Genomic DNA, 12,245 nt, shown 5'->3' with positions numbered 1-12,245 from the left:
GTCGATCTGACTTCGAACACGTGTCGCTCACCGGCAAGTTGCCCCCCAATGCGAAGCGTCGGCCATTTCCCTATAAAAGCTGCCCCTTTTGTCCTTTTTCAACTTTTCGGCTAAATCACTACCTTCGAACTTTTCAGCCATCATCAAATCTTCTTCAAACCTTCATATCTTCATCCTTGTTCTTCAATCTCCATAATAATCTCCAAATTTTTGCACAACTTTTCTTCAAATACTCTGTTTTTCATCTCCAAAACCCATTTTTCCAAAATATTGCGTTCTTTCCTCAAATTTTCAAACACTCCCCCAGATGACAATGGCCAAAACATCAAAAACCACTCCTCAACAAGTTGCCTCTGAGGTGATTGCCCTCGAAACAGCTTCCCCCGTTGTGGCTGCTAACGAACCGGTCGCCGAGCCTCCCTTTGTCAGCGTTCATTCCCGGGGGATGCTCAATTGCAGATGACTGTAAAGTCGAGAAGTCCTCGTGCAAATAGGATAGGTGTGAAGGATTCTCGAGGTACATATGTTCTGTGACACAAGATGTTCTTCCCATAGTTCGTAAGGACTGCAATTGGGAAGGCAAGAACGTAGTAGTCCCCAGGCCCGAGGACGTCGTTACTACCCACGTGGAGGGGAACTTAAGTGTTTACACTTATCCGATTGTGTAAGCTATTTGCTAGACTTTTGCAAGAGGTATGAGACGTCGTTAGTCCCCAGGCCCGATTGTTCTAGACTTTTGCAAGAGGTATGAGGTGTCCTTCGAGCAAATCCATCCATCGTTGTGGAGGATCGTGACCCTCCTCCGCTACTTCGTGAACAAAACCGAATCTCATCGGTTCACGATCGACCACCTGCTTCGATTATACAGTCCCTGGATATTCTAAGAGGGGCTGATCAAGCTTACTCATCGGGCTAGCAAGGCCCCCATTTCGAGTATCGACGAAGACCAAGATCGGGGCTGGAAAGGACGCTTTGTCTGAGTGAAAACTGAGGATTTGATCCCCCCGGAATACATGTTATTCCCTGAGAAGTGGAATGCGTCTCGTAAGTGCAATTCTCTCTTTAAACATCAAAATTCTTTTTCTTCAATTTCTATCTTCTCATTCATGCGTGTGGTTGTGCAGCTGTCGCCCGAGTTCCGAATGCGGTTCCCCGGTTAAAGGAGTGGATCGAGGGCATATGTACTTAGATGTCGTACTTAGATCTCGAAGGGTCGATAGGAGGCCCATTCTCATGGTAAGGCCTCTTTCTGAGTAGCAAATACTATGTTTCTACCTTTTATTATACTAACTCCTCTTCCCTTTTTGTTATTGCAGGTTTGCCTAAGACCACCGAACTTAGGACTTCGGGAGGAGATGAGTATGTTCCCCAGTCCGTTGATCCCTCTGTTACTTCCACAGAGGGAAAAAAGAAGAGAAAGAGAAAACCCTCGGGCTCGCAGGGCTCCGAGATGAAGAAACCAAAAAAATGGGTGCTCTGCAAGCCCGAGAGGGGGCTCCAGTTCCCGGGTGCCGGACTCCGACTCCCTCCTCTGGCTTAGGGATGAGCTGGAGGATGAATCTATTTTTGTAACCTACGGGACGACCTATCCCGGGGACTGGGATGCATCCGAGGGGGAGACTCATAGGATCGATCCCCCTCAAACTCAAAAGACCGGTGTGGATACCCGGGGTGAATCTTCCCAGGATGTCGGTTCCCCTCCAAAGGAAGCGCCCAGCGTAATTGAGATCTCAGTCATGCCCTCCTACACTGAGTCTATGCTCGAGGAGTCCCAAACGAGAAAGGAGAAATCCAACGAGGGGGGCCAGGGTGCGGAAGATACCCTTCACTCCTTTTTCGATAGTGTGGACTCGTCCGCTTTGGAAGACTTCTCCGAGATGGGCGACCTAGAAGTTCTGAAGAAAGACACTTCCTCGGAAGCTGGCGGACCGAGCTCAAGCCCGAAATTGGTCAATCAGTTCACCACACCGAGTGTGAACCTCTGTCACAAGATATCAATTATATTGACCGTCCCGGAGGATGCCCGAGTTTTGTTCACTCCTGTGGGGATAGCTATCTACCTCCAATGCCCGGTGACCGAGGAGGACCAGGCAAAAATGAATGTAGTGAATGTTCCATGCCTTTTCAAAGAGGTAAGGCAACATTCCCTTCCATCTATCTATTGTTATCTGTGTTTGATGTTTTTCACTTTTTTTGCCTTTTGCAGACCTCGGTACTTCACCACAAGAGTTTTCTTCGGTACCGGGTTGAGGTCAATCAACTCGAGCTCGAGATCAAGGAGCTTGCCCAAAAAAGGGACATGTACAAGCTTCTTAGCGAGCAGCAAGAGGGGGTTGCCAAAAACCTCCAGGCCGAGCTGGATACATCTCAGAAAGAAACATCAGACTTAAGGAAGAAACACGTCGACTTGGTAGAAAAGGTAAAGGTTTTTGAAGTTAGAAAAAAATGTCTGGTCGTAGAGGATAACAACAATACTTCGCAGGTCCAGCAGAAGATGACCAGACCGACCAACTCCGCAAGGAGATGGACGAGATCCAAGTAATGACTAACGGGTGGAAAAACAAGATGGACCTGCTGATCTCAGAAAAGGAGACCGCTCAGGCCAAGTTGTCTTCGGTGAAAGTTCAGCTTCGAGTGGCAAAAGAGAAGGCCGATGCACAGGCTCAACAAAATGAGGACCTCCAAGCACAACTGGGCTCGGCCATCGCTGAACGAGATGCCCTTGGCCAGGATCTCAAAATTACTAGGTCCGGGTTGGAAGTAACTTCGGCTGATGCTGACGAGATAGTGGCCTAATACAAGGCCGATGTTGAAGCAGCCGAGGCCCGTCTAAAGACTACTGTTGTGTACGTGAGGTGGTTATCCCGAAGGGAGACCCTCAAAGAGATCCATGCTCGATGCTTCGACCTATCTACAGAGATCGAGGAGGCAAAAAGACTTGAGGTTAAGGCCAAGAAGCTAGCCGAACCCCAAAGTGAAGAGGGCTCCGAGGGATCTGAAGAATCCGAAGGCCGCTACGGTTCTGGTGACGAGTCGAGTTCTGGTGAAGATCAGGCGTAAATACCTTAGGATTTTTTTTGTTTTTGTATCATGTACATATATTTTATCGAGGCCATTTTTGTTGGGCCTTTGTAAAAGTATTCCGGAATATATAAATATTTTCCCTTTTGGCAATTTTCAAGTCTATTATCTTAGCATCCTTTTACAATTGCAAATATTTTTTATGCCTTAGCACATAATCAAACGTAGTAATAAGTCATTTTTCGGAGGTCCGAACAAAACCTGTCCTCGGTGGAACTTTTGCTTGAAACTTGTGAAAATTCGGAGTGATCGAAATTTCCCCAAGATGCTTGCTTAAATGATTTTAGACTATGCCTTTGCCGAGGGTAACATTTGAATAGTTTTAGAATTTTGTTGAAGGCCTTATGTTTTGATTACGGGCTTCGGACGTCTCCAAACCATTTTTAGTATGGCCGTAGCCTTTTAGGTTTAGGCACTACCTAATAGGTTTTGTGCCTCCTGGTTTCAATAACCCGAGCCACCCGAACTTGTCATGGATGGCAGTCCTCGAGTGGGGGTAGCCCTTTGGGCTCGGATAAGGGTGGACCTTGGGCTCGATAGTCCCCAGGTAGGAATAGCCCTTAGACTCGATACTTTTAAAAAGCAAAAGTATGTATTAGCAAGGCAGAAACTTTCTTTCATTTCTATGTGTAACGCACAAGATTGTAAGCGTGTAAAAACTCGTATTATGGCTAAGGTGGCCTACGCGGGCACGGTTCACTTGACCTATTGCCCCTTATACTAAATCTTATCCACCGAGCCTATACTTTTCAAGCACAAAGTTTCCTTCCTTGCTAAAAATCTTGACCCGAGAGTGATGGCCCCTAGTATTCGAGGTCGATCTAGAGAGGGCTCGGATGCTGCTGATTCGACCATTGACTCCAATTTAAAATCGTTCTTCGATTCTAAGTTAGCATGATTTACTGTTGCCTCATTAAAAACCTTGCCGGAAAAACCATTTGGGACAAAACCGGTTCAAGGGAAAAAGAGTGCAACACGTGCTTTCAGACCTAGCAGCCACATTCTTCTTTGGTTGTTGCCTGTAAGCGTTAGTCTGTTTCGTAATATCAAAAAAAGTGAATGAGATCGTACCTTAGAAGTAGTTCCATTTTAAGTGTTTCACGTTCCAGTTGTCTGGTGGTTGTGCACCATTTCCTGCTTCGAGTTTATATGAACCTTTACCGGTAATCCCGATGACTCGATATGGTCCTTCACAATTCGGTCACATCTTCCCTTTGTTCGGGTTCCGGGTGTTCAGTGTTACTTTTCTTAACACCATGTCCCCAATATTAAAGTGTCAGAGATTGGTTCTTCGATTGTATTATATTTCTATCCGATGTTTCTGGGTTACCAACCGGACTAGGACAACCTCGCGCCTCTCATATAATAGTTCCAGGCTCGTGCTCATGGCCTCACCATTTGATTCTTCGATTGCATATCAGATTCTGAGACTCGGTTCTCCCATCTCAACCTGTATTAGTGCTTGGCACCATAGACCAACAAAAATGGAGTGGCCCCAGTACTAGATTTTGAGGTCGTACGGTATGCCCACAAGACTTCGGGCAGAATTTCCTTCCATTTTCCTTTGGCATCGGTCAACCTTTTCTTACGGTTTTGAAGTATGGTCTTGTTCATAGACTCTGCATGTCTGTTCCCACTAGGGTGATAGGGTGTTGACAAGATTTTTTGATCTTATAGTCCTCGAAAAATTTGCTTACCTTGCTACCGATGAACTGCTTCCCATTATCACACACTATCTCGGCCGGTATACCGAACCGACATATTATGTGGTCCCAAATGAAGTCGATAACTTCTTTTTCCCGAAACTTCTCGAATTCTTGAGCTTCAACCCACTTAGAGAAATAGTCAGTTATAAATAGTATAAATTGAGTCTTACCGGGTGCCCATGGAAGGAGACCGACAATGTCCATTCCCTATTTCATGAACGGCCAAGGCGACAGGACCGAATGTAGTAACTCCCCAGGTTGATGGATCATTGGTTCATGCCTCTAATAACCGTCGCATCTCCGTACAAAGTCCTTCGCATATTTCTTCATGTCGATCCAGTAGTAGCCGGCTCTGATTATCTTATGAACCAAAGATTCTACTCCCGAATGGTCTCCGCAGGTGCCTTCGTGAACTTCCCTCAAAATATATTTGGTGTCTCTCGGGCCCAAGCATATGGCGAATGGTCCATCGAACATTCTTCCAAACAGGGTACCTTCGGATAGGCTAAACCTATCCACCTTCGTGCACAGAGCTCTCGATTCTTTAGGATCCGAGGGTAGCTTCCCGGTCTTCAGGTAATCTATATACTTGTTTCTCCAGTCCCAAGTTAAACTTGTTGAGTTTATTTCAGCACGGCCTTCTTCCACTACCGATTTCATGAGTTGTACGACTGTTCCTGAGCCGAATTCATCGTCATCAACCGATGACCCCAAGTTAGCCAGAGCATCGGCTTCGCTATTTTGATCTCGGGGTACGTGTTGTAGGGTTCATTCCTTGAATCAATGCAGTGTTACCTGTAATTTATCCAAGTATCTTCTCATTCGTTTCTCTTTCACTTCGAATGTCCCATTGACTTGATTTACCACAAGAAAAGAATCGCATTTAGCGTCGACCACTTCGCCCCCCCAGGATTTTAGCCAATTCAAGACATGTAATCATGGCCTCATACTCGGCCTCATAGTTAGTCAATTTCACAATTCTAATAGATTGCCTGATTACGTTACCCGTAGGTAGCTTCAACATAATGCTGAGTCAGAACCCTTTTACATTCGAGGCACCGTCCATAAAGAGGGTTCAGATTCCCGAGAAAGTCCCCGAGGTTAACAACAATTCCCGTTCGACTTCGGGTATTAAGGCTGGCGTGAAGTCGGCCACGAAGTCTGCCAAAATTTGAGACTTGATGGCAGTCCGAGGTCGATATTCGGTATCCTATCCGCTAATTTCGACGGCCCATTTGGCCAATCAGCCCGAGAGCTCGGGTTTGTGCATTATGTTCCTCAGTGGGTAAGACGTTAAGACACATATGGGATGACATTAAAAATATGGCTTTAACTTTCTAGAGGCGCTTAGCAAAGCAAGCACCAATTTCTCTAGGTGAGGGTACCTTGTTTCGGCCTCGCCTAGATTCCTACTAACATAATAGATAGGAAATTACGTACCTTCCTCTTCCCGGACTAAGACTCCACTTACTGCTATCTCAAATACCGCTAAGTACAGGTACAACTGCTCGTCTGCCTTCGGAGTATGAAGCAAGGGTGGACTCAAAAAGTACTGTTTGAGTTCTTCCAAAGCTTGTTGGCACTCTGGGGTCCACAAAGAGTTATTCTTCTTCTTCAATAATGAGAAGAACCGATGGCTCTTATCGGAGGACTTTGATATTAACCGACCTAGGGAGGCTATGTGCCCGGTTAGCCTCTGAACGGCCTTGACATTGTACACTACGGTGATGTCTTCTATAGCTTTGATTTTGTCGGGATTGATCTCGATCCCTCGGTTGGACACCATGAATCCAAGGAACTTCCCGGACCCCACCTTGAATGTGCGTTTCTCCGGATTCAGCTTCATATTATATTTCTTCAGTATGTTGAAGGTTTCCTGTAAATGTTCCAAATGGTCCTCTACTTGCAAGGACTTAACTAACATGTCGTCAATGTAAACCTCCATTGATTTTCCTATTTGTTCTTCAAACATCCGGTTTACTAGGCATTGATAAGTGGCACCAGCATTTTTTAGTCCGAACGGCATTATGTTATAACAATAGGTGCCGAATTTAGTGATGAAGGAAGTTTTTTCTTGATCGCCTGGGTCCATCCGAATTTGGCTGTACCCGGAATAGGCTTCGAGAAAGTTGAGTATCTCATGCCCGGTCGTTGCATCGATCATGCGATCGATATTAGGCAAAGGAAAAGAATCCTTGGGGTATGCCTTGTTCAAGTCTTTGTAATCTATGCACATTCTTAATTTATTTCCTTTTCTAGGCACTACCACTACGTTAGCCAACCAATCCGGGTACTTAACTTCCCGAATGGAACCTATTCTAAGGAGTTTGGATACCTCGTCTTTGATGAACTCATGCTTGAGTTCCGACTAAGGCCTCATTTTCTATTTAATCGGGTGGAACTTCGAGTCCAAGCTTAGCTTATGAGTGGTTACTTCTGGTGGGATCCATGTCATATCTAGATGGGACCAAGCAAAACAATCCACATTAGCTATAAGCAATTTAATGAGTTTTTTCCTGAGCTCGGGAGTCAACCCCGTGACCAGGTATACCTTCCAATCGGGCAAGTGTTCGATCAATATGACTTGATCCAACTCCTCGACCGTCGACTTGGTGGCATCGGAATTATCAGGGGAGATGAACGGCCTAGGAACTCCATAATCATCATCCTCGTCTGCCTCTTGCTTCTCTGGTTCGGTTGGGGCCGGTGTCAGTGATTGCCATTTAGTTTCTTCCTTCCCAACTGACTCTGGGTTCTTTGATGTCGAGAGTGCGAACATTGGGATCACCTCATCGACCGCGAATATTTCTTTTGCGGCCAGCTGTTCTCCGTAAACTATCTTGATCCCTACCGATGTGGGGAACTTCAATGTCTAGTGTAGTGTCAAGGGTATTGCCCTCATGTTGTTAATCCATGGCCTTCCGAATAGAGCATTATACCTCTTATCCCCTTCGATGACGTAGAACTTTGTTTCTTGAATGGTTCCGCCAGTGTTCACTGGCAGAGTTATCTCCCCTTTAGTAGTTTCACATACCATGTTGAATCCTTTTAAGACCCGGACTGCATGCACTATTTGTCCTTGTAGACCCAGCTGCTCTACGACCCTCGATTTGATGATATTGGCTGAGCTACATGGATCAATCAACATAAGGTTAACTCGAGATTTTTTTATGAGTACAGAAATTACTAGTGCATCGTTATGCGGTTGCACGATGCCTTCAGCGTCTTCATAGTTGAAAGAGATGGTCCCCTCCAACGTGTAATCTCGAGTTCACTTTTCCCTTGTAATGGACACCTTAGTGCGCTTCAGCATTGGCCCTAGGGGTATGTCGACTCCACCAATGATCATGTTGATGACGTGTTGAGGTTCCTCTTCCTTGGTCTACTTATTGGAGTCCCTATTCCTGAAGTGATTGTTGGCTCGATCACTCAAAAATTCCCGGAGGTGTTCGTTATTGAATAATCGGACCACTTCTTCTCTTAGTTGTCGGAAATCTCCGATCTTGTGGCCGTGAGTGCCATGATACTTACACATCATCTTGGGGTCTCTTTGGGCAGGATCAAACTGCAATGGCCGAGGCCACTTGGTATCTTTGATGCGTCTGATGGCTGATACGATGCCGGCAGCATAGACGCTGAAGTTGTATTCCGATAACCTCGGTGTCTCCCTGGCCCCGATTGGCCTGTTGAAACCGTTTTTGCTCATGAGTCCCCAGCTATTATGACCTCGATCGCTTTTTTTTTCACTCCTCGCAGGGTTACATCCGGATTCGTTGCCCCTTCGATCTCCGCTATACGGTTGATACTGATCTCTGCTTGGTCTTGGTTCATGATCGACGACTCTTTTAGACATGTCATTAGTTCCGATGGGATACACGGACCCAGAGGGGGCTCCGAGCTGATCATCCTTGACTCTGAATTTTTATTGGTACCTATTATGGACGTTAGCCCAAGTTACCGCCGGGTACTCTATCAAATTCTGTTTCAACTGATGTGAAGCCAAGGAGCTTTGGGGGTTGTGTTCTTGAGTGAATGCTTGAACGGCCCAATCGTCCACAACCGGGGGCAGGTCCATCCTTTCCATTTGAAACATCGATACAAATTCCTTGAGCATTTTGTTATCCCTTTGTTTCACTTTAAAGAGGTCTAATTTTCTGGTCTCGACTTTGATGGCCCCGGCATGAGCTTTTAAGAAGGAATCTATAAGCATAGCAAACGAATCAATGGAATTAGGGGGCAGGTTGTGATACAATATCATTGCTCCTTTAGACAGGGTTTCTCCGAACCTTTTTAGCAGAACCGACTCGATTTCGTCATCTTCTAATTTATTTCCCTTGATGGCACACGTGTAGGAGGTCACGTGTTCATTTGGATCTATGGTCCTGTTATACTTTGGAATTTCGGGCATACAGAACTTCTTTGGGATCGGTTTCGGAGCTACGCATGGAGGGAAAGGTTTTTGGACAAATATTTTGGAATCTAGGCCTTTCAATATCGGGAGTGCTCCTGGGATTTGATCAACCGTAGAGTTATAGGTCTCCATTGTTTTGTCGTTGGCTTCGATTTTCTTTTCTCCTGATTCCACCCGCATTGTCAGTTCCTCAAGCACCTTTATTATCTCAGGGTTGGTCCTGGGTTCAACTTCACCCGACCTTTCTGTGGCTGGTTCATTTCTGCGGGTATTTTCCTGGGATAGTTCGGGCTCAACTCTGTTGGGGGTTAATCACTGATTTTCTGCCGATACAGGCCAAGATTCAAGCTGTGATATCCGGTTGGGTACGGATATCATGGCCCTTTGTTAGTCGTGTGCAATTATTTGATAATGCTCTCCGAAGTCTTGATCCTCGAACCGGACCCGGAGGACATGGTCCCGATACCCCCCGAGGACAGGTGTTTTGCCCTAGCCCTGATACAAGGCGCTCCTCGCTCTGACTCTGATTCATTACGGTCATGTTCCTGCTCCGTTTGCCTCATCGGGAAATTGGAGTATTCAGTAGGCTAGGTTTTACTCGTATACAAATTCATTGTGCACAAGTTTCTTTCACCGCAAACTGGCTATGTCAAAAACTTTTACTTGCATCACGTCTCACAAGAGTGGGACTTTCACATACCACAAATTGATTGAACTGTTAAAAGATGAAAAAAGACATGAAGGGATTTCAATTTCTTGTGATAAAAACATCAACATATGGTTTGAAAAGGTGGGTCATTCGTGTTTATAGATTGAATCGAGACATGGTTGTAGTAATAAAATTGAAGAATAAAAGTCCACCATTGAAGGCCGTTCAAAGCTACGCTTTCGAAAATAGGATTTTTCGAGTTTGTTGGTTGTTTGGATTGGGTGTTGTTCCAATTGATTGTAAACATCAAGAGGAGTTCAAAAATTAAATTTGAAGTGATTTGAGCAAGATTTGAGTTAAATTTCAAAAAGACGCAAGGAAGAAGACGAAGTCAGTTTTTGTATAATAATGTATAATATTATATATGGGTGTATAAACACCTCTTATACACTATTATATAGCTTTATACAAGCATCTGTAGATGAACTTCTTTCATGATTTTTAGTTGCAATTCTTGTTCAAAACCAGTCCAAAACTCTATTAAATGACTTCAAATTTTGTATGCAATCTCCTTATACTATTTCTGACAAGTCTAAAGAACATCCACTCCAAATTTCTCATAAAACCATATTCGAAATTTAAACCCACTTATTTAGCCTTGTTAAACAATAGTGGATTATCTTAAAAATCTAATTTTTACCGCCCAAATAGATTTGGTTTGTTGAACTAATATTTGAGCCACAGTACTAATTCGAAGATTAGATTAAAAGCTTGAGCACTTTTTTTTTTAAAAAAATTTAATAGTAATTTTGTGAACTTATTTGGAGTTGGATGTTGAATCTTAGCCTATTATTTTTGGGCTATAGCTTTGCAAAATTAAATATAGGCCACTTGGTTGCAATGTATGTGTGTGGGTTATATTTATGTGTAATTCCCCCTTAAATAAACGAAAAAGGGCTAGAAATGCCCTTAACGTATTATAAATGGCTCAAAAATGCCTTTCTTCCACCTATGGGCTCAAATTTGCCTTTAATGTAACGTTAAGGGCCAGAAATGCCCTTAACGTATTAGAAATGGCTAAAAAATACCCTTCTTCCACCTATGGGTTCAAATTTGCCCTTAATGTTATTTTTAAGCTTAAAAATATCCCTCTCTTAACGAAAAGATGACATGGCATTGATGAGCATTTTAATTGAACATATGGTATTTATTTAGTGGTCCACATAGATTTTTTCTAACCCAACCCAAAAGATTCGACTCATCTTCTAATAACCCGATGGGTCGGATCAATGTCATATTTTTACTTTCTCCTTTTGCAATAATCCATGAAAATTTTTCACATGCACAATAAAAATATCTTTTCAGGCCGCAACAATGAGTAGATGAACATTCATCTTGTTTTCACCAGCAAAAAATTCGGTATCCCAACCCAGCATCTCTTGTTTCAAATAAGGTTCTTACTTTGCTTTTCTTTCTTCCTTCATTTTCCATCAGCATAATAGAACACAAATTAGTCTATCAATTTTCCATACATTAAACACAAATTAACCAACACAACAACTACTATAATTAAGCAACATTAATATTAGAACTAAAAAAGAAAATTATAAGAATTGAAATCAGAAAATTAACTTAAATCAGAGAATTAAAAGAACTAAGATAAAGAATTAGTATCAAAACATTAGAACTAAAATATATAAAAACTGAACTCAAAAAGCATATGGACAAAAAAGAAAGGGAGAAGAAGAGGAAAAAACTCTACTTGGAACAAAAGAGACAAATGCCAATGAGTTTCCAGAAACTTGAGTTATTTTTAAAAAAAATCGGGTTATTAGAAGATGGATCGAATCTTTTGGGTTGAGTTAGAAAAAATCTATGTGGACCATTAAATAAATGCCACATAATCAATTAAAATGCTCATCAATGCCATGTCATCTTTCCGTTAAGAGGGGGACATTTTAAACCTAAAAATAACATTAAAAATAAATTTGAACCCATAGGTGGAAGGAGGACATTTTTGAACCATTTCTAATACGTTAAGGGCATTTCTGGCCCTTAACGGTACATTAAGGACAAATTTGAACCCATATGTGGAAGGAGAGCATTTTTGAGCCATTTCTAATACGTTAAGGGCATTTCTGGCCCTTTTCCGTTAAATAAATAACACCTTATATAATTTTAGAACTCCCTACAAGATATAAGAAATCAGAGCTTTCATAAATAGCAGTAAAGGAAAAATACAAATGAACTTAATGGGCTAAAATTTGAATGATTGAGATTCAAACCTTCAATTAAACAAAAATAAAAGAAACCTTAGTAAATCATACAGGTTCTGAAATGGAATAGAAGCGTATCCATCAATGAAGATTTTAGAGCCAACAAAAAAAGAGAACAGAAG

This window comes from Nicotiana tomentosiformis, chromosome 11 (genome assembly GCF_000390325.3).
Source record: "Nicotiana tomentosiformis chromosome 11, ASM39032v3, whole genome shotgun sequence".
In the NCBI taxonomy this organism is placed as follows: domain Eukaryota; kingdom Viridiplantae; phylum Streptophyta; class Magnoliopsida; order Solanales; family Solanaceae; genus Nicotiana; species Nicotiana tomentosiformis.
This window is presented reverse-complemented; position numbering follows the sequence as displayed.